The following is a 24075-nucleotide window of genomic DNA, read 5'->3' as shown; positions in this document are numbered from 1 at the left end:
TCCGTCGTGCGCATGCGCAGTGCACACCATCGACCCACTTGCGAGCGGACAGCCGCTTGCGAGTGGGTCTGAATGAGGCCCAATGTCCCAGTCTGGCTGTATACTGATAAAAATCGGATCTGTTTAACAGATGAGGCTGCGACCATCTCTGCCCGTCGCCTGATATGAGGCTGCGACCATCGCTGCCTGTCGCCTGATATGAGGCTGAGACCATCGCTGCCTGTCGCCTGATACGAGGCTGAGACCATCGCTGCCTGTCGCCTGATACGAGGCTGCGACCATCGCTGCCTGTCGCCTGATACGAGGCTGCGACCATCGCTGCCTGTCGCCTAATATGAGGCTGAGACCATCGCTGCCTGTCGCCTGATATGAGGCTGCGACCATCGCTGCCTGTCGCCTGATACGAGGCTGAGACCGTCACTACCTGTTGCCTGATACGAGGCTGAGACTATCACTACCTGTTGTCTGATACGAGGCTGAGACCATAGCTGCCTGTCGCCTGATACGAGGCGGAGACCATCGCTGCCTGTCGCCTGATATGAGGTTACTGACCCATGTGTGATGAGTGTGTGGGAATGTGTGAGAATACTCCTCTCCCTGATATAAGGACAGATAGAAGGACTGGTTGGAGACACTCCTCTCCATGATATAAGGACAGATAGAAGGACTGGTTGGAGAACACTCCTCTCTCTGATATAAGGACAGATAGAAGTACTGGTTGGAGAACACTCCTCTCCATGATATAAGGACAGATAGAAGGACTGGTTGGGGAACACTCCTCTCCATGATATAAGGACAGATAGAAGGACTGGTTGGGGAACACTCCTCTCCATGATATGACAGATAGAAGGACTGGTTGGGGAACACTCCTCTCCATGATATAAGGACAGATAGAAGGACTGGTTGGAGAATACTCCTCTGCCTGGTATAAGGACAGATAGAAGGACTGGTTGGAGAACACTCCTCTCAATGATATAAGGACAAATAGAAGGACTGGTTGGAGAACACTCTCTCCCTGATATAAGAACAGATAGAAGGACTGGTTGGAGAACACTCCTCTCCATGATATAAGGACAGATAGAAGGACTGGTTGGAGAATACTCCTCTCACTGATACAAGAACTGGTTGGAGGACACTCCTCTCCTTGATATAGGGACTGGTTGGAGGACACTCCTCTCCCTGACAGAAGGAATGGTTGGAGGACACTCCTCTCCCTGATAGAAGGACTGGTTGGAGGACACTCCTCTCCCTGATAAAATGACTGGTTGGAGGACACTCCTCTCCCTGATAGAAGGACTGGTTGGAGGACACTCCTCTCCCTGATAGAAGGGCTGTTTGGAGGACACTCCTCTCCCTGATAGAAGGGCTGGTTGGAGGACACTCCTCTCCCTGATAGAAGGGCTGGTTGGAGGACGCTCCTTTCCCTGATGTAAGACTGGTTGGAGGACGCTTCTCTCCCTAATATAAAGACTGGTTGGAGGACACTCCTCTCCCTGATATAAGGACTGGTTGGAGGACGCGCCTCTCCCTGATATAAGGACTGGTTGGAGGACGCGCCTCTCCCTGATATAAGGACTGGTTGGAGGACGCGCCTCTCCCTGATATAAGGACTGGTTGGAGGTCACTCCTCTCCCTGATATAAGGACTGGTTGGACACACCTCTCCCTGATATAAGGACTGGTTGGAGGACACTCCTCTCCCTGATATAAGGACTGGTTGGACACTCCTCTCCCTGATATAAGCACTGGTTGGAGGACACTCATCTCCCTGATATTAGGACTGGTTGGACACACCTCTCCCTGATATAAGGGCTGGTTGGAGGACGCTCCTCTCCCTGATATAAGGACGTAGGGAAAGGAATGACCTAAGAAAGACCCGCTATGTGCTGTAAGGAGAGACTGGCTGGACAACGGTCACGATTGTGGTGATGGCACGCATGAAGAAAACAAAACGTATTTTAAGTGCATTATTTAAAAGCTAAAAATGATTGGACATGAATCATTCAGAGGAATATATAAAGCAAAAATGAACAGCATTTGTCTTATTAAAATGATTTGTCATGTTCCTGCCAGATTGCATCTCGCATTACACAGCTACAGAGATTGAGTTCATTTACATCAATGTCTAACTAACATTACAATGAAATAAGTGATAGCAGTGAAAGGGCGCCACCTGGTGAGCAGAATACAGCAATACACACCACACACAGGTCTGGCATGCAGCTTCCCACCTTATTACCTTTCACTTTTTATTTATGATCAGTTTCACCCCAGAAGCCAGAGCTGCTCTTCCAATGTAAGGTGACAATGAGAGTGACATGATAAAAGGCTATGTGACGTGGTTGTGCCAGTGTAACCCCATGCACACAATCTGATCATTAGCTGCACCCTCAGTGCCTCCTGCAGAGCCAGCACTTCCCAGGAGCGTCTGGCAGGACATGAAAGAAGTTGTTCCTTGAAGTTTGAGGTGTCTGGTTTCATGGAAAGAGACAGAGTTCATTCATTAAACAGCGTCCAGGTGTGGCATCTTCTCAGGCACAGGGTAACGAGCTATGCCAACACGGGTAACTCGCGTGAAACAAAAATACCTCAAGTCTTTATTAAACTTGGATACTAGGGGGTCTATTTACTAAACAGTGCTAGGAGACAGAGTGAAAAGTGATAAGAAAGTGATAAGGTGCCAGCCAATCAGCTCCCAACTGTCATCTCACAGGCTGTGTTTGAAAAATGACAGTTGGGAGCTGATTGGCTGGTACCTTATCACTTTCTGATCACTTTTCACTCTGTCTGCTTAGTAAATAGACCCCTAGGTCTGTCTTCTAGATCAGATACTGAATGAAACCTCTCCTATAGTTCCACCTATCCGATCGTGCAGAGCAGATTCCTGGGGCCTGGTTTAGTGCAGACTGTAGAGATGCCTGGTCTGTGTACAAGCATGCATGGGTGTAGCCAGGCCAAAAGCAGCCATGTACGGTAATATGAAGGTCAGCAAACTCAGGCAGTAAAAAACAAGGGGCCTGATTCAGATCCACTCGTAAGCGGCAGCTTGTTCGCTCCGAGCGATGTTTGCCAAACTGCACATGCGTACAGATCGTTATACGCATGCGCGACCCAGTTAGTGCGGCCGAAATTCATGTGCTCGCAAAATAGCGAATGCCTGATAATTTGAGTGACAGGTTGAGGCGTATGTGGGTGGTAACAGGGGAAGGTGCTTGAAATGGGGAGTGGAGATCCGATAGCAGGCGTGCTTAAAGGTCAAAACGGGCGTTTTATGGGTGTGCATATTTAAAACAGCAGCGTCATTGACCACTAATGACTGTAGCTGTATACGGTCTATACTTCCCTTTAATAGTGTCTCTATCACACGCCCCTCCCTAATGACTGTACCTGTATACGGTCTATACTTCCCTTTATCAGTGTCTCTACCACACGCCCCTCCCTAATGACTGTAGCGTTATACGGTCTATACTTCCCTTTATCAGTGTCTCTATCACACGCCCCGCCCTAATGACTGTAGCTGTATACGGTCTCTATACTTCCCTTTATCAGTGTCTCTATCACACGCCCCTCCCTAATGACTGTAGCTGTATACGGTCTATACTTCCCTTTATCAGTGTCTCTATCACATGCCCCTCCCTAATGACTGTAGCTGTATACGGTCTATACTTCCCTTTATCAGTGTCTCTATCACACGCCCCTCCCTAATCCAATCATAACAACACGGCACAGATCCATCCAATCATAACACGGCACAGATCCATCCATTCATAACACGGCACAGATCCATCCAATCATAACAACACAGCACAGATCCATCCAATCATAACACGGCACAGATCCATCCAATCATAACAACACGGCACAGATCCATCCAATCATAACACGGCACAGATCCATCCAATCAAAACAACACGGCACAGATCCATCCAATCATAACAACACGGCACAGATCCATCCAATCATAACACGGCACAGATCCATCCAATCATAACAACATGGCATAGATCCATCCAATCATAACAACACGGCACAGATCCATCCATTCATAACACAGCACAGATCCATCCAATAACAACAACACGGCACAGATCCATCCAATCATAACACGGCACAGATCCATCCAATCATAACACGGCACAGATCCATCCAATCATAACAACACAGCACAGATCCATCCAATCATAACAACACGACACAGATCCATCCAATCATAACAACACGGCACAGATCCATCCAATCATAACAACACAACACAGATCCATCCAATCATAATACGGCACAGATCCATCCAATCATAACACGGCACAGATCCGTCCAATCATAACAACACGGCACAGATCCATCCAATCATAACAACACGGCACAGATCCATCCAAACATAACACGGCACAGATCCATCCAATCATAACAACACGGCACAGATCCATCCAATCATAACAACACGGCACAGATCCATCCAATCACAACAACACGGCACAGATCCATCCAATCATAACACGGCACAGATCCATCCATTCATAACACGGCACAGATCCATCCAATCATAACAACACAGCACAGATCCATCCAATCATAACACGGAACAGATCCATCCAATCATAACAACACGGCACAGATCCATCCAATCATAACATGGCACAGATCCATCCAATCAAAACAACACGGCACAGATCCATCCAATCATAACAACACGGCACAGATCCATCCAATCATAACATGGCACAGATCCATCCAATCAAAACAACATGGCACAGATCCATCCAATCATAACAACACGGCACAGATCCATCCATTCATAACAGAGCACAGATCCATCCAATAACAACAACACGGCACAGATCCATCCAATCATAACACGGCACAGATCCATCCAATCATAACATGGCACAGATCCATCCAATCATAACAACACGGCACAGATCCATCCAATCATAACAACACGGCACAGATCCATCCAATCATAACAACACGGCACAGATCCATCCAATCATAACACGGCACAGATCCATCCAATCATAACACGGCACAGAACCATCCAATCATAACAACACGACACAGATCCATCCAATCATAACAACACGGCACAGATCCATCCAATCATAACACGGCACAGATCCATCCATTCATAACACGGCACAGATCCATCCAATCATAACAACACGGCACAGATCCATCCAATCATAACAACACGGCACAGATCCATCCAATCATATCAACACGGCACAGATCCATCCAATCATATCAACACGGCACAGATCCATCCAATCATAACAACACGGCACAGATCCATCCAATCATAACAACACGGCACAGATCCATCCAATCATAACAACACGGCACAGATCCATCCAATCATAACATGGCACAGATCCATCCAATCAAAACAACACGGCACAGATCCATCCAATCATAACAACACGGCACAGATCCATCCATTCATAACAGAGCACAGATCCATCCAATAACAACAACACGGCACAGATCCATCCAATCATAACACGGCACAGATCCATCCAATCATAACATGGCACAGATCCATCCAATCATAACAACACGGCACAGATCCATCCAATCATAACAACACGGCACAGATCCATCCAATCATAACAACACGGCACAGATCCATCCAATCATAACACGGCACAGATCCATCCAATCATAACACGGCACAGAACCATCCAATCATAACAACACGACACAGATCCATCCAATCATAACAACACGGCACAGATCCATCCAATCATAACACGGCACAGATCCATCCATTCATAACACGGCACAGATCCATCCAATCATAAAAACACGGCACAGATCCATCCAATCATAACAACACGGCACAGATCCATCCAATCATATCAACACGGCACAGATCCATCCAATCATAACAACACGGCACAGATCCATCCAATCATAACAACACGGCACAGATCCATCCAATCATAACAACACGGCACAGATCCATCCAATCATAACAACACGGCACAGATCCATCCAATCATAACAACATGGCACAGATCCATCCAATCATAACACGGCACAGATCCATCCAATCATAACAACACGGCTCAGATCCATCCAATCATAACAACACGGCACAGATCCATCCAATCATAACAACACGGCACAGATCCATCCAATCATAACAACACGGCTCAGATCCATCTAATCATAACAACACGGCACAGATCCATCCAATCATAACAACACGGCACAGATCCATCCAATCATAACAACACGGCACAGATCCATCCAATCATAACAACACAGCACAGATCCATTCAATCATAACAACACGGCACAGATCCATCCAATCATAACACGGCACAGATCCATCCAATCATAACACGGCACAGATCCATCCAATCATAACACAGCACAGATCCATCCAATCATAACACGGCACAGATCCATCCAATCATAACACAGCACAGATCCATCCAATCATAACACAGCACAGATCCATCCAATCATAACAACACGGCACAGATCCATCCAATCATAACAACACAACACAGATCCATCCAATCATAATACGGCACAGATCCATCCAATCATAACACGGCACAGATCCGTCCAATCATAACAACACGGCACAGATCCATCCAATCATAACAACACGGCACAGATCCATCCAATCATAACAACACGGCACAGATCCATCCAATCATAACACGGCACAGATCCATCCAATCATAACAACACGGCACAGATCCATCCAATCATAACAACACGGCACAGATCCATCCAATCACAACAACACGGCACAGATCCATCCAATCATAACACGGCACAGATCCATCCATTCATAACACGGCACAGATCCATCCAATCATAACAACACAGCACAGATCCATCCAATCATAACACGGAACAGATCCATCCAATCATAACAACACGGCACAGATCCATCCAATCATAACATGGCACAGATCCATCCAATCAAAACAACACGGCACAGATCCATCCAATCATAACAACACGGCACAGATCCATCCAATCATAACATGGCACAGATCCATCCAATCAAAACAACATGGCACAGATCCATCCAATCATAACAACACGGCACAGATCCATCCATTCATAACAGAGCACAGATCCATCCAATAACAACAACACGGCACAGATCCATCCAATCATAACACGGCACAGATCCATCCAATCATAACATGGCACAGATCCATCCAATCATAACAACACGGCACAGATCCATCCAATCATAACAACACGGCACAGATCCATCCAATCATAACAACACGGCACAGATCCATCCAATCATAACAACACGGCACAGATCCATCCAATCATAACACGGCACAGATCCATCCATTCATAACACGGCACAGATCCATCCAATCATAACAACACGGCACAGATCCATCCAATCATAACAACACGGCACAGATCCATCCAATCATATCAACACGGCACAGATCCATCCAATCATATCAACACGGCACAGATCCATCCAATCATAACAACACGGCACAGATCCATCCAATCATAACACGGCACAGATCCATCCAATCATAACAACACGGCACAGATCCATCCAATCATAACAACATGGTACAGATCCATCCAATCATAACAACATGGCACAGATCCATCCAATCATAACACGGCACAGATCCATCCAATCATAACAACACGGCTCAGATCCATCCAATCATAACAACACGGCACAGATCCATCCAATCATAACAACACGGCACAGATCCATCCAATCATAACAACACGGCTCAGATCCATCCAATCATAACAACACGGCACAGATCCATCCAATCATAAAAACACGGCACAGATCCATCCAATCATAACACGGCACAGATCCATCCAATCATAACAACACAGCACAGATCCATCCAATCATAACAACACGGCACAGATCCATTCAATCATAACAACACGGCACAGATCCATCCAATCATAACACGGCACAGATCCATCCAATCATAACACGGCACAGATCCATCCAATCATAACACGGCACAGATCCATCCAATCATAACACGGCACAGATCCATCCAATCATAACACAGCACAGATCCATCCAATCATAACATAGCACAGATCCAGCCAATCATAACAACACGGCACAGATCCATCCAATCATAACACGGCACAGATCCATCCAATCATGACACGGCACAGATCCATCCAATCATAACACGGCACAGATCCATCCAATCATAACACGGCATAGATCCATCCAATCATAACACAGCACAGATCCATCCAATCATAACACAGCACAGATCCAGCCAATCATAACAACACGGCACAGATCCATCCAATCATAACACGGCATAGATCCATCCAATCATAACAACACAGCAGTATATAGATAGCTACAGTATGTATATATGCAACTTATATCACCGAAAATAAATATATACAGATGTGTCCTTTTAAACCGTGGCTTCAGCTGCACTAAATAGCCCCTCTCTGTACGCCCGAACCGTGCGACTAGGACACGCCGAGCACTTTTCTTTTTTTGCGCAAAATTTGCAAGTTATTCACATAAACAACCGGTAGCGACATAACTGCATTGCTAGCGTACACTAATCAATGGGGTGTGCGACGTTTGTACATCTGTGTGACTGAGGGCACGATTCATAGGCGGACGCAACCTGAACACAATACCGATGTTGGCAGGGTTGAGCGATTATTTGCTACTGCGCAAAAAAAAATACTGAAAACCCCTATGGCGCCTGTATACCACTGAGTGTACGCTGTTACACACGGGATCACTGGCTTTAGGAACAGAAAGTTAAAACCATGCGTGTTCCTGGGCGATGACCCTGAAATATGCGCAAAAATAAAGTCTGTCTCATGGGCGTGTTGTGGGAGTGTCTGTGAGCGCGGCAGAGCCACGGACGCCATGTTTATACAGAGTTGAGAAGGAGACACCGCGCCTGTCATTGGCTGGTGCAAGGGCGGCTGGCTCTCTCCATGGTGCGCCGATTGTGGATTGTTCAGAACAGGCGGAGTTGCTCCGTCCACAGGCAGAGAAAGTTGGCGTCTCAGGGCCGCACTCTCCGGATAGCGCTAATGCACAAGGGGAAGGCTGAAACGAGCGTTTTCATATTACCACTTCCCGGAGCCTGAATCTGTATAAGAAGTGCTACGACGCAGCGGACGCGACGTTACCTCACGCCAAATTCCACAGCGCTCCCTCTGTGACTGTACCTGTGTAAATACAATTCCTGAGCGGTTAGTGTCGCCGCTTAGCGTCTCTGGTACGCGGTGAGCGGTATTTCGCTGCGTCTGCGACGCAACCAAGATTCAAAACGACATGTAATATACAATACGCTCCTCGCCTCAATCTGCCAGCATCCCACGGGGGCTGCGGTATCGGAGATATCCGCTGTGGTCCCACTTTCATACATGGGGGTGATACTAAATATTTGCGGTTAACCCCCCCCCCACTAATAAGCCACTAATAATTAATGGTAAGTAGGCCCCATAGTAACATTACCCAATGTGTATACAATGTAATATCATACTGAGGCCCTGATGCAGGGATGGACGCTAATGCGCAATGCCGCTGTGGTTTCGTACGCAGCGCAGCTGCAAAAACATGCTAATGGTTCCAAAGATCACCCGGGCGTAATGACGTCCTCCGCTGCCTTCTCACATGCGTACGACGTCGCTTACCTGCGTAAATATCGCAACACTGACGCACATCGAGCGCCCAACTTGCCCTTGCGGCCGGTCTGACCAGCTGACTCGCCTCCTGACACGCAGAGGGCTCTCATGCTACGCAGGAAATCGCAAGGGCTAATTTATGCGTGCCCATGTACCGGCGTCCTAACCGTCAGACGCGCCTGCGTCTTCCTGACCACCTCCCGTTACCACCCCGAAACTACCTGTCACTCACACTGTAAGTGGATCCTCTGTGCATCCGTAATCGCGGTGCGATCGCTGCGCAGGCGCCGTGTGATTTATACGGACGTGCAGTGGCAAATAATCGCTTGATCTGCGCCGTAATCACCATTATGTCCATCTCTGAATCAGGCCCTGAAACACCGTATGCAAATGATAGAAGTGTTATTAATGAATGCAAATATCAGCCAAGTACTGTGATTGGATGGGCGCTACGTTATATAATAGCAGCCACATTAATGATCTATATACAGCAGGAGGGACAGAAGTGGCTGCCGATCGCCAGAGTCGTCATCAGTATGTTACACCCACCAGAGAAACGCCTGCTGTCACCCACGTGGCTCCCCTGAGGTCTGTACGAGGGGGATGAGGCCCTTACTGTACGCCGCCAAGGCTCGCACGTTTCCCTCTTTCTCTAAGCGTTAGATGCATCTGAGTCCGTTTATGGGGCCTGAGATTTACGCTATGATGTTTTTGCAAATGGAGCGATTTATTGCCATTGCGCATACATCTGAGTCACGGTACAAGACCGTAGTCACACGCGGCGAGTCTGCATTCGCAGTGTGGGTGACATACACACTGGACGATGTGTACCCAGCGCGATGTCGCTAGTGACGGTACCCGATGCCGGCAGTGATGAAACGACGGTGGGGGCCATGCTGCATAGTGACATACACACTGGACGATGTGTACCCAGTGCGATGTCGCTAGTGACGGTACCCGATGCCGGCAGCGATGGAACAATGGCGGGGGCCATGCTGCATAGTGACATTGGAGCTCATTCAGACCTGATCACAAATTGCGGCCGTTCGCTGGCAAAAGGGGCTGGATATTTAAATGAAGCGCTCGCATTGCGTCGTGTATGGGCACCCTTTATGTCTTTGCGAGCTATGGCAAAGTGCGCTCGCAAGTGTATAAAGACGCCCCCTTGCCACTCGCAGTACACGTCATCTCCAGGAACTGTAGGATTAATCGGGAACATGGAGAGCCATCGGAGCTGCTCGCAGCCCTTGAGGTTGTCTTTCCCCACCGCAAGCACAGCGATCAGTGCGGCCTGACATACAGGCAGGTGACGTGTACCATGACGCTACTTTGCTAATTATGCACGCCCTTTACACGGCGTTTTGACGGCCTGACACGCCTGCGTTTGCACATCCACTCCCCCGTTCACATGCACCTTCTCCTGTTACCACCCATCACTCAAAGCAGCGACCTGATAGTGGCTTACGAGCAACCAAAATTACATCGCAAAGACTGGCTTGCGCACGCGCACTGGGAATTATACGCATGCTCAGACGGAGGAAAATCGCTCAGATCGAGCGCAACTTAGCGACAGGGTATGAATCAGGTCCATAGTGCATACATACTGGACGATGGCAGCAGCGATGGAACGACGGCGGGGGCCATGCTGCATAGTGACGATATGAACGATTTGTCATTACAATGCATCAGTATCGGCCAAATCGTTCATAAAATCATCTAGTGTGTACCCAGCTGTACTCGGGGAGTTGGCGTTTGCCTGATCTGCGTCCGATGCTGTGTTTGCGCGTATAGTTGCGAACAGCTGCGAGGGCTCTTGTGGGCGTCTCAATACAAGTCCCGACCGCTGTTGCATTAGCATATATTAACAGCTGCGGCAGCATTAGTGCACATCTCTGAATTAGGCCCATGTTACAGAAATGCATATTAAATCCCCACGCACACCTCCATCTGCACACCGCCCTCTGTGCACCTCCATCTGCACACCGCCCTCTGAACACCGCACTCTGCACACCTCCCTCTGCACACCGCCCTCTGCACACCTCCCTCTGCACACCGCCCTCTGCACACCTCCCTCTGTACACCGCACACCTCCATCTGCACACCGCCCTCCGCACACCGCCCTCTGCACATCTCCCTCTGCACACCGCCCTCTGCACACCGCCCTCTGCACACCTCCATCTGCACACCTCCATCTGTACACCGCACACCTCCATCTGCACACCGCCCTCTGCACACCTCCCTCTGCACACCGCCCTCTGCACACCGCCCTCTGCACATCTCCCTCTGCACACCGCCCTCTGCACACCGCCCTCTGCACACCTCCATCTGCACACCTCCATCTGTACACCGCACACCTCCATCTGCACACCGCCCTCTGCACACCTCCCTCTGCACACCGCCCTCTGCACACCGCCCTCTGCACATCTCCATCTGCACACCGCCCTCTGCACACCTCCCTCTGCACACCGCCTCTGCACACCGCCCTCTGCACACCTCCCTCTGCACACCTCCCTCTGCACACCGCCTCTGCACACCGCCCTCTGCACACCGCCCTCTGCACACCTCCATCTGCACACCGCCCTCTGCACACTGCACGCCGCCCTCTGCACACCGCCCTCTGCACACCTCCCTCTGCACACCGCCCTCTGCACACCTCCATCTGCACACCTCCATCTGTACACCGTACACCTCCATCTGCACACCGCCCTCTGCACACCTCCCTCTGCACACCTCCCTCTGCACACTGCCCTATGCACACCTCCATCTGCACACCTACATCTGCACACCACCATCTGTACACCGCCCTCTGCACACCGCCCTCTGCACACTGCCCTCTTCACACCTCCATCTGCACACCGCCCTCTGCACACCGCCCTCTGCACACCTCCATCTGCACACCACCCTCTGCACACCGCCATCTCTACGCCCTCTGCACGCGTCCATCTGCACACCTCCCTCTGCACACCTCCATCTGTACACCGCACACCTCCATCTGCACACCGCCCTCTGCACACCGTCCTCTGCACACCGCCCTCTGCACACCGCCTTCTGCACACCGCCCTCTGCACACCGCCCTCTGCACACCTCCATCTGTACACCGCACACCTCCATCTGCACACCGCCCTCTGCACACCGCCATCTGCACACCTCCCTCTGCACACCGCCCTCTGCACACCGCCCTCTGCACACCGCCATCTGTACGCCCTCTGCACGCGTCCATCTGCACACCTCCCTCTGCACACAGCCCTCTGCACACCGCCCTCTGCACACCACCCTCTGCACATCTCCCTCTGCACACCGTCCTCTGCACACCTCCCTCTGCACACCGCCCTCTGCACACCACCCTCTGCACATCTCCCTCTGCACACCGCCCTCTGCACACCGCCCTCTGCACACCGCCCTCTGCACACCTCACTCTGCACACCGCCCTCTGCACACCTCCCTCTGCACACCTCCCTCTGCACACCGCACTCTGCACACCGCACTCTGCACACCGCACTCTGCACACCTCCATCTTCATACCTCCATCTGCACACCGCCTCTGCACACCGCCCTCTGCACACCGCCCTCTGCACACCGTCCTCTGCACACCGCCCTCTGCACACCGCCCTCTGCACACCTACATCTGCACACCTCCCTCTGCACACCGCACTCTGCACACCGCACTCTGCACACCTCCATCTTCATACCTCCATCTGCACACCGCCTCTGCACACCGCCCTCTGCACATCTCCCTCTGCACACCGTCCTCTGCACACCTACATCAGCACACCGCCCTCTGCACGCCTCCCTCTGCACGCCTCCCTCTGTACGCCGCCCTCTGCACGCCGCCCTCTGCACACCTACCTCTGCACACCTACCTCTGCACACCGCCCTCTGCACACCGCCTTCTGCACACCGCCCTCTGCCATCTGCACACCGCCCTCTGCACACCTCCATCTGCACACCGCCCACTGCACACCACCCTCTGCACACCACCCTCTGCACACCACCCTCTGCACACCGCCCTCTGTACATCTCCCTCTGTACACCGCACACCTCCCTCTGCACACCGCCCTCTGCACACCGCCATCTGCACACCATCTGTACACCGCACACCTCCCTCTGCACACCTCCCTCTGCACACCGCCCTCTGCACACATCCATCTGCACACCGCCCTCTGCACACTGCCCTCTGCACACTGCCCTCTGCACACCTCCATCTGCACAACTCCCTCTGCACACAGCCCTCTGCACGCTTCCCTCTTCACGCCGCCCTCTGCACACCGCCCACTGCACACCTCCATCTGCACACCGCCCTCTGCACACCGCCCTCTACACACCTCCCTCTGCACACCTCCATCTGTACACCGCACACCGCCCTCTGCACACCTCCCTCTGCACACCGCCCTCTGCACACCTCCCTCTGCACACCGCCCTCTGCCCTCCGCCCTCTGCACACCGCACGCCGCCCTCTGCACACCTCCATCTGTACACCGCACACCTCCATCTGCACACCGCCCTCTGCACACCGCCATCTGCACACCTCCCTCTGCACACCGCCCTCTGCACACCGCCCTCTGCACACCGCCATCTGTACGCCCTCTGCACGCGTCCATCTGCACACAGCCCTCTGCACACCGCCCTCTGCACACCGCCCTCTGCACACCACCCTCTGCACATCGCCCTCTGCACACCGCCCTCTGCACACCGCCATCTGTACGCCCTCTGCACGCGTCCATCTGCACACAGCCCTCTGCACACCGCCCTCTGCACACCACCCTCTGCACACCACCCTCTGCACATCTCCCTCTGCACACCGCCCTCTGCACACCGCCCTCTGCACACCACCCTCTGCACATCTACCTCTGCACACCGCCCTCTGCACACCTCCCTCTGCACACCGCCCTCTGCACACCGCCCTCTGCACACCTCCCTCTGCACACCTCCCTCTGCACACCTCCCTCTGCACACCTCCCTCTGCACACCGCACTCTGCACACCTCCATCTTCATACCTCCATCTGCACACCTCCATCTGCACACCGCCTCTGCACACCGCCCTCTGCACACCTCCCTCTGCACACCTCCCTCTGCACACCACCCTCTGCACATCTCCCTCTGCACACCTCCCTCTGCACACCGCCCTCTGCACACCACCCTCTGCACATCTCCCTCTGCACACCGCCCTCTGCACACCTCCCTCTGCACACCGCCCTCTGCACACCTCCCTCTGCACACCTCCCTCTGCACACCGCACTCTGCACACCTCCATCTGCACACCGCCCACTGCACACCACCCTCTGCACACCACCCTCTGCACACCGCCCTCTGTACATCTCCCTCTGTACACCGCACACCTCCCTCTGCACACCGCCCTCTGCACACCGCCATCTGCACACCATCTGTACACCGCACACCTCCCTCTGCACACCGCCCTCTGCAAACCGCCCTCTGCACACATCCATCTGCACACCGCCCTCTGCACACTGCCCTCTGCACACTGCCCTCTGCACACCTCCATCTGCACAACTCCCTCTGCACACAGCCCTCTGCACGCCTCCCTCTGCACGCCGCCCTCTGCACACCACCCTCTGCACATCTCCCTCTGCACACCGCCCTCTGCACACCTCCCTCTGCACACCGCCCTCTGCACACCTCACTCTGCACACCGCCCTCTGCACACCTCCATCTTCATACCTCCATCTGCACACCGCCTCTGCACACCGCCCTCTGCACACCTCCCTCTGCACACTGCCCTCTGCACACCTCCCTCTGCACACCGCCCTCTGCACACCTCCCTCTGCACACTGCCCTCTGCACACCTACATCTGCACACCTCCCTCTGCACACCTCCATCTTCATACCTCCATCTGCACACCGCCTCTGCACACCGCCCTCTGCACACCTCCCTCTGCACACCGCCCTCTGCACACCTCCCTCTGCACACCGCCCTCTGCACACCTCCCTCTGCACACTGCCCTCTGCACACCTACATCTGCACACCTCCCTCTGCACACCGCCCTCTGCACACCGCACTCTGCACACCTCCATCTTCATACCTCCCTCTGCACACCGCCCTCTGCACACCTCCCTCTGCACACCGCCCTCTGCACACCTCCCTCTGCACACTGCCCTCTGCACACCTACATCTGCACACCTCCCTCTGCACACCTCCATCTTCATACCTCCATCTGCACACCGCCTCTGCACACCGCCCTCTGCACATCTCCCTCTGCACACCGCCCTCGGCACACCTCCCTCTGCACACTGCCCTCTGCACACCTCCCTCTGCACACCGCACTCTGCACACCTCCATCTTCATACCTCCATCTGCACACCGCCCTCTGCACACCTCCCTCTGCACACCGCACTCTGCACACCTCCATCTTCATACCTCCATCTGCACACCGCCCTCTGCACACCTCCCTCTGCACACCTCCTTCTGCACACCGCCCTCTGCAAGTGCTGTTATGTTACTTGCTGTGCTGACATTTTTATTTGCATGTTTTTAATTTAACATATCTAAGCACAAGATGTTTTGTGTGTGTATATATATATATAGATATATATATATATATATACACATATACATACACATATACATAACATACATACAACAAACAAAAGCCTCTGGTGCTTAGCTATATTAAATTAAGAGCATGCAAATGTAAGTGTCAGCACAGCAAGTAATATAACAGCACTTACCCACATGTAGGTGTATGATTATATTATATATATATACACACACACACTGTATATAATACATAAATTAGGCACTCCCTCCCTACAACAGAGCCCAAACTTACCTGGACACTCGGCCATCTCCGTGACTCTGGGAGCCCCCTCAGCGCAGAGTGATGTGCGGTACCGCCTGTCACTGGTGGATGCACCGGCAGCTGCCAGAGAGGAGGAGGAGAGTCTCGGTGGCAGTTAATACATGGAGCCGGTCGCAAGCCAATCACAGCAACTCGCGGAACGGCAGCCAGCCAATCAGCAGCAGCCGCTGCTGATTGGCTGGCTGCTGTTCCACGAGCTGTGATTGGCTCGCGGAACTGCAGCCAATCAGCAGCGGCTGCTGCTGATTGGCTGACTGCCGTTCCGCGAGTTGCTGTGATTGGCTTGCGGACGGCTCCATGTATTAAATACCAGCCAGTGACTTTTCTCCTTTGGCTGCCCCCGATGCCTTCCAGCAGTGATGTGCGGTACCGCCCATCACTGCATTCCACAACGTCACCCTTCCGCTCCCCGGGCCCCCTCTCTCTGCGGGCCCGGGACTGGAGTCCCCGCAGCCCCCCCCCCCCCTGATGGCGGCCCTGCCCACAGCTGTGCCACACACACCAATCCCATAATGACAGACGTGGGTCTGGACAGTGTATGTGATGAGTGAGCCCCCATCACTCACAGACCCCCCTCTGCCAGCCTGGTCCATAAATCCTCATCACTGGCATCATGGTACAATACTATCACTACATGATTCCATCATCAGTCCCCACAATGAGGAACAGGGGGTTACAGCTACAATTCCGCTGGCTCAGAGCTGTAATCTCAGTAATAATGGAAATGTGAGGAGAATGTAGATGACTGATAGAGGGAAAGTAATGAGAAAGGCAGAGGAGGCGCAGAAACAGGACTGGCTGAGGGGAAATGGAAGCGTGCGTTCCCAGGCATCTACGCCAGCTTTATACATGAGAGAGGGTCGGGCCCTGTACCTGGCTTTATTGATACACTGACCATAGAACCGGAAGAATATTCATCCCAAGTAACAATAAACCCCTGGAAAGTACATTCCTCACATTCTCTCTTTTGCTGTCTGTATAAAGTACAAAGTCCCGCCCGGATGGCGGCGCTGACCCCGTTTCATGCTACAATACTTTCCTGTGTTCTTCATAACAGACAAGTTTAGATCTAACAAGTAAACTGAGAAGAACATCAGTAAGACACAGACCCAGGTTATCACTGAGCTTTATATACCCCAAGGAATGAGCATTACTGCCGCTTGTATATTTTATGTGGGCCCCAAAGCGCCATTTTTTCACTATTATCATTTTTATTCACACATGGGTCATTGTCAGTCACCTGCTGGTGAAATGGGAGCACTGGGAGGAGCACTAGGAAGAGCACTGGGAGGAGCACTAGGAAGAGCACTGGGAGGAGCACTAGGAAGCACTGGGATGAGCTCTGGGAGGAGCACTAGGAAGAGCACTGGGAGGAGCAGTGGAAGGAGCACTAGGAAGAGCACTAGGAAGAGCACCGGGAGGAGCAGTGGAAGGAGCACTAGGAAGAGCACTGGGAGGAGCACTAGGAAGAGCACTGGGAGGAGCACAGGGAGGAGCAGTGGAAGGAGCACTAGGAAGAGCACTGGGAGGAGCACTAGGAAGAGCACTGGGAGGAGCAGTGGAAGGAGCACTGGGAGGAGCACTAGGAAGAGCACTGGGAGGAGCAGTGGAAGGAGCACTAGGAAGAGCACTGGGAGGAGCACTAGGAAGAGCACTGGGAGGAGCACTGGGAGGAGCAGTGGAAGGAGAACTAGGAAGAGCACTGGGAGGAGCACTAGGAAGAGCACTGGGAGGAGCACTAGTAAGAGCACTGGGAGGAGCAGTGGAAGGAGCACTAGGAAGAGCACTGGGAGGAGCACTAGGAAGACCACTGGGAGGAGCACTAGGAAGAGCACTGGGAGGAGCACTAGGAAGCAGTGGGAGGAGCACTAGGAAGAGCAGTGGGAGGAGCACTAGGAAGCAGTGGGAGGAGCACTAGGAGGAGCGCTGAGCAAAAAAGTTCCCGTTTTTTATTGTTATACCAGTGCCAATATACCTATGACTACCAGAGCACACTGGTGCTTGTAGAACTATAAGCATCAGCATGCCCACGCGTCCAGGGCCTGCAGAATCCTGTTGCACCACATAGGAAAATATAAATTAACAGTACAATAAAAAGTCCTTTTAGTCGCCATTCTCCAATGTATTAGTTTCCTAAGTCCCAATTTATGTACAGTACTTCTTTCCTCATCTTCTCCAGGTAAAGCCATGGTCACACATGAGAAGCCATGTCAGATAACCAACCCACAGCGGCATCGCTCTGATTACCCACAGCGGCATCGCCCTGATTACCCACAGCGGCATCGCCCTGATTACCCACAGCGGCATCGTTCTGATTACCCACAGCGGCATCGCCCGGATTACCCACAGCGGCATCGTTCTGATTACCCACAGCGGCATCGTTCTGATTACCCACAGCGGCATTGCCCTGATTACCCACAGCGGCATCATTCTGATTACCCACAGCGGCATCGTTCTTATTACCAACAGCGGCATCGTTCTGATTACCCACAGTGGCATCGCTCTGATTACCCACTGCGGCATTGCCCTCATTACCCACAGCGGCGTCGCTCTGATTACCCACAGCAACATCGCCCTGATTAATGAGAGCGCCGCTCTGATTGTCGCACACAACCCACGTGAGGGGTCTCAAGGCCTGATTCACTACGGAGCGCAATTCTGCTTATATGCAGTTGCTAATATCAGCGGGAATATGTAAATGTTTCCATTCGCAATGTGATCGCAGCCTGACATAAGGATATGAACTATAAGAACTATAAGCATCAGCATGCCCACGCGTCCAGGGCCTGCTGAATCCTGTTGCACCACATAGGAAAATATAAATTAACAGTACAATAAAAAGTCCTTTTAGCCGCCATTCTCCAATGTATTAGTTTCCTAAGTCCCAATTTATGTACAGTACTTCTTTCCTCATCTTCTCCAGGTAAAGCCATGGTCACACATGAGAAGCCATGTCAGATAACCAACCCACAGCGGCATCGCCCGGATTACCCACAGCGGCATCGCCCTGATCACCCACAGCGGCATCGCCCTGATCACCCACAGCGGCATCGTTCTGATTACCCACAGCGGTATCGCCCTGATTACCCACAGCGGCATCGCCCTGATTACCCACAGCGGCATCGTTCTGATTACCCACAGCGGCATCGCTCTGATTACCCACAGCGGCATCGCCCGGATTACCCACAGCGGCATCGTTCTGATTACCCACAGCGGCATCATTCTGATTACCCACAGCGGCATCGCCCGGATTACCCACAGCGGCATCGTTCTGATTACCCACAGCGGCATCATTCTGATTACCCACAGCGGCATCGCCCGGATTACCCACAGCGGCATCGTTCTGATTACCCACAGCGGCATCGTTCTGATTACCCACAGTGGCATCGTTCTGATTACCCACTGCGGCATTGCCCTGATTACCCACAGTGGCATCGCCCTGATTAATGAGAGCGCCGCTCTGATTGTCGCACACAACCCACTTGAGGGGTCTCAAGGCCTGATTTACTACGGAGCGCAATTCTGCTTATATGCAGTTGCTAATATCAGCGGGGATATGTAAATGTTTCCATTCGCAATGTGATCGCAGCCTGACATAAGGACGCTCACTTCCCCATTCTCACATCAGTATACATGGGTAACATAGCGTAATAATCACTAACATCAGACCCATACCAGGGGCAATGCAGGATTCTTACATGATGGTTTCCACACACACACAAATATATACTGTGTATGTATATATATATATATATATATATAAAATACATACACACACATATATATATATATATATATATTAGGGGTGTGCACCGGCCACTTTTCGTGTTTTGTGTTTTGGTTTTGGATCTGGATCTTTCTTCGTGTTTTGGATCTGGATTGGTTTTGCCAAAACCACCCTTCCGTGTTTTGCGTTCTGGGTTTTGTGTTTTGGATCTGTATTTTTTTTTTAAAAAGCATAAAAACAGCTAAAATCACAGAATTTGTTGGTTTCTCTGCTCCTATGCTATTATTAACCTCAATAACCTTAATTTCCACTCATTTCCAGTCTATTCTGAACACCTCACACCTCACAATAGTGTTTTCATGTCCAAAAGGTTGCACCGAGGTAGCTGGATGACTATGCTAAGCGACACGAGTGGGCGGCACAAACACGTGACCCATCTAGGAGTGACACTGCAGTGGCAGACAGGATGGCAGTTAGAAAAACTAGGCCCCAAACTGTACATAATGCAAAGAAAAAAAAGAAGTGCAAGATGGAATTGTCCTTGGGCCCTCCCACCCACCCTTATGTTGTATAAACAGGACATGCACACTTTAACAAATCAATCATTTCAGCGCCAGGGTCTGCCACACAACTGTGGCTGAAATGATTGGTTCGTTTGGGCCCCCACAAAACAAGCTGGCAATTAATGTGTCCCTGCACAAACTGGCTCTACGGAGGCAAGATGTCATCCTCATCCTCCTCATCCACCGATTCCTCACCCTCTTCAGTGTGTACATCCTCATCCTCACAAAGTATTAACTCGTCCCCACTTGAATCCACCACCACAGGTCCCTCTGTACCTTCTGGAGGCTGGTCTCCCTGGAAGAGCTGATAATTCATTTTGATGAACATCATCTTCTCCACATTCTGTGGAAGCAACCTCCTACGCCTTTTGCTGACAAGGTTCCCGGCTGCACTAAACACTCTTTCGGAGTACACACTGGAGGGGGGGCAACTCAGGTAAAATAGAGCCAGCTTGTACAGGGGCCTCCAAATTGCCTCTTTTTCCTGCCAGTACAGGTATGGACTGTCTGACATGCCTACTTGGATGCTGTCACCGATGTAATCCTCCACCATTCTGTCAATGGTGACAGTATCATATGCAGTGACAGTAGACATGTCAGAAATTGTTGCCAGGTCCTTCAGTCCGGACCAGATGTCCAAACTTGGTCCTGCCTGCCCTGCATCACCGCCAGCGGGTTGCTTAGGATACCTAAGTTTTTTCCTGGCAGCCCCAGTTGCGGGAGAAAATGAAGAAGGAGCCGTTGACGTGTCACGTTCCGCTTCAGCTGACAGTGTGTTCACCAGCAGGTCTTTGCACCTCTGCAGGCTTGTGTCGGCCGGAAAGAGAGACACCACATAGGCTTTAAACCTAGGATCAAGCACGGTGGCCAAAATGTAGTGGTCTGATTTCAACAGATTGACCACCCTGGAATCCTGGCAAAGCGAATGAAGGGCTTCATCCACAAGTCCCACATGCCGAGCGGAATCGCTCCGTCTTAGCTCCTCCTTCACTTTCTCCAGCTGCTTCTGCAAAAGCCTGATGAGGGGAATGACCTGACTCAAGCTGGCTGTGTCTGAACTGACTTCACGTGTGGCAAGTTCGAAGGGCTGGAGAACCTTGCACAACACGGAAATCATTCTCCACTGCGCTTGAGTCAGGTGCATACCCCCTCCTTTGCCTATGTCATAGGTGGATGTATAGGCTTGTATGGCCTTTTGCTGCTCCTCCATCCTCTGAAGCATATAGAGGGTTGAGTTCCACCGCGTCACAACCTCTTGCTTCAGGTGATGGCGGGGCAGGTTCAAGAGTGTTTGCTGGCGCTCCAGTCTTCAGCACGCAGTCGCTGAATGGCGAAAGTGGCCAAAAATTTTTCGGGCCACCCAAAGCGTCTCCTGCACGCCCCTGTCGCTTTTCAGAAAATTCTGCACCACCAAGTTTATTGTGTGAGCAAAACATGGGACGTGCTGGAATTTGCCCAGATGTAATGCCCACACAATATTGGTGGCGTTGTCAGATATCACAAATCCCCAGGAGAGTCTAAGTGGGGTAAGCCACTGGGCGATGATTTCCCTCAGTTTCTCTAAGAGGTTGTCGGCGGTGTGCCTCTTACTGAAACCGGTGATACACAGCGTAGCCTGCCTTGTAACGAGCTGGCGTTTCTGAGATGCTGCTACTGGTGACGCTGCTGCTGTTGCTGCGTAAGGTGATACATCTACCCAGTGGGCTGTCACAGTCATATAGTCCTTAGTCTGCCCTGTTCCACTTGTCCACATGTCCGTGGTTAAGTGGACATTGTGTACAACGGCATTTTTCAGGACACTGAGGACACTTTTTCTGACGTTTCTGTACAGTCTCGGTATCGCCTGCCTAGTGAAGTGGAATCTAGACGGGATTTGGAACCGGGGACACACTACCTCCATCAATTGTCTAAATCCCACTGCACTAATGGCGGATACCGGACGCACGTCTAACACCAACATAGCAGTCAAGGCCTCAGTTATACGTTTTGCTTCAGGATGACTGCTGTCGTACTTCATCCTCCTCGCTAAGGACTGTTGGAGGGTCAATTGTTTAGTAAAAGTAGTGGTGTTCCTACTTCCTCTCTGGGTTGATGAACGACTCCCAGCAGCAGCAACAGCAGCAGCGGCAGCAGTAGGCGTAGCAATGCAGGATCCTCCAGAGGAATCCCGGATAGGAGAGTCAGTCATGCCAGTGACATGGTCTGCAGGACTACTTCCGATCCTGACTAAGGAGGAAATTGACGAGGAGGGAGTTGACGGTGTGGTTTGCAGGTGCTTGGATACAACAGGACAACGGGATTTAGGTGTCCCTGGACTGCTTACGGTCTTAGCCAAAGTTTCTGAACTTGACAGTAACTTTTTATGAACGCGCTGCAGGTGCCGTATAAGGGAGGATGTTCCTAGGTGGTTGACGTCCCTACCCCTACTTATTTCACCTTTACATATGGTACATATGGCAAGACAGTTGTTGTCCGGATTTGGATAGAAATATTGCCAGACCAAAGAGGTGGAATGTTTGGTCTTCTGCCCAGGCATGACCGTGATGGGCTTTTTCATCCCACGGACAACAACTGTCTCCCCCGGAGCCTGATTTAAACAAACCACATCACCATCAGAATCCTCCTCGCCAACTTCCTCCTCAGCGCCAGCTACACCAGTATCCTCATCCTGTTGTACTTCAACAGTGACATCTTCAATTTGCATATCAGCAAGTGGACTGTGGGTGCTCCTTTCAGCACTTGCAGGGGGCATGCAAATGGTGGAAAGAGCCACCTCTTCCCGTCCAGTGCTGGGAAGGTCAGGCATCGCAACCACCACCACACTTGGACTCTCCTTGGGGATTTGTGATATCTTCTTAGAAAGCACAGTTCTTCGCTGTGCTTTTGCCAGCTTAACTCTTTTGATTTTTTTAGTGGGAGGAGGGCTTCCATCGTCATGTGAAGCTGAACCACTAGTCATGAACATACTAGGGATCGACCTTAGCCGTTCCTTGCCACTCCGTGTCGTAAATGGCATATTGGCAAGTTTACGTTTCTCTTCAGCTGATTTAAATGTCTTTTTCAAGGTCATTTTCCTGAACTTTGCCATTTGGGATTGTATGTGCCCTCTACTATGACATTGGGCATCGGCCTTGGCAGACGACGTTGATGGCATGTTATCGTCTATGTCATGACTAGTGGCAGCAGCTTCAGCACTAGGAGGAAGTGGTTCTTGATCTTTCTCTATTTTATTTTTATCGGAGAAAGTTTGGTCCTCCATTTATGTTATATCGATTTGATATATACGTGCGGCTAAACACAGAAAATAATTTTTTTTTTG

General features: G+C 51.4%; 1 protein-coding gene across 1 annotated transcript in view; it reads right to left on the bottom strand.

Moving 5' to 3' along the window:
* Positions 1–16547, bottom strand: part of LOC148453823 (dystrobrevin beta-like) — a 30924-nt gene extending 14377 nt beyond the window's left edge. The window contains exon 1 of the mRNA XM_088461648.1: positions 16437–16547. The gene's annotated coding sequence lies outside the window, so the exon portion shown is untranslated. The remainder of the gene's footprint in view (positions 1–16436) is intronic.
* Between the last annotated feature and the right edge of the window lie 7528 nt (positions 16548–24075).

The sequence above is a fragment of the Taudactylus pleione genome, unplaced genomic scaffold, assembly GCF_031769625.1.
Source record: "Taudactylus pleione unplaced genomic scaffold, aTauple2 ptg001085l, whole genome shotgun sequence".
Lineage (NCBI taxonomy): Eukaryota > Metazoa > Chordata > Amphibia > Anura > Myobatrachidae > Taudactylus > Taudactylus pleione.
Note: the sequence above shows the minus strand (reverse complement) of the source record. Positions and strands in the feature narration are given on the sequence as shown.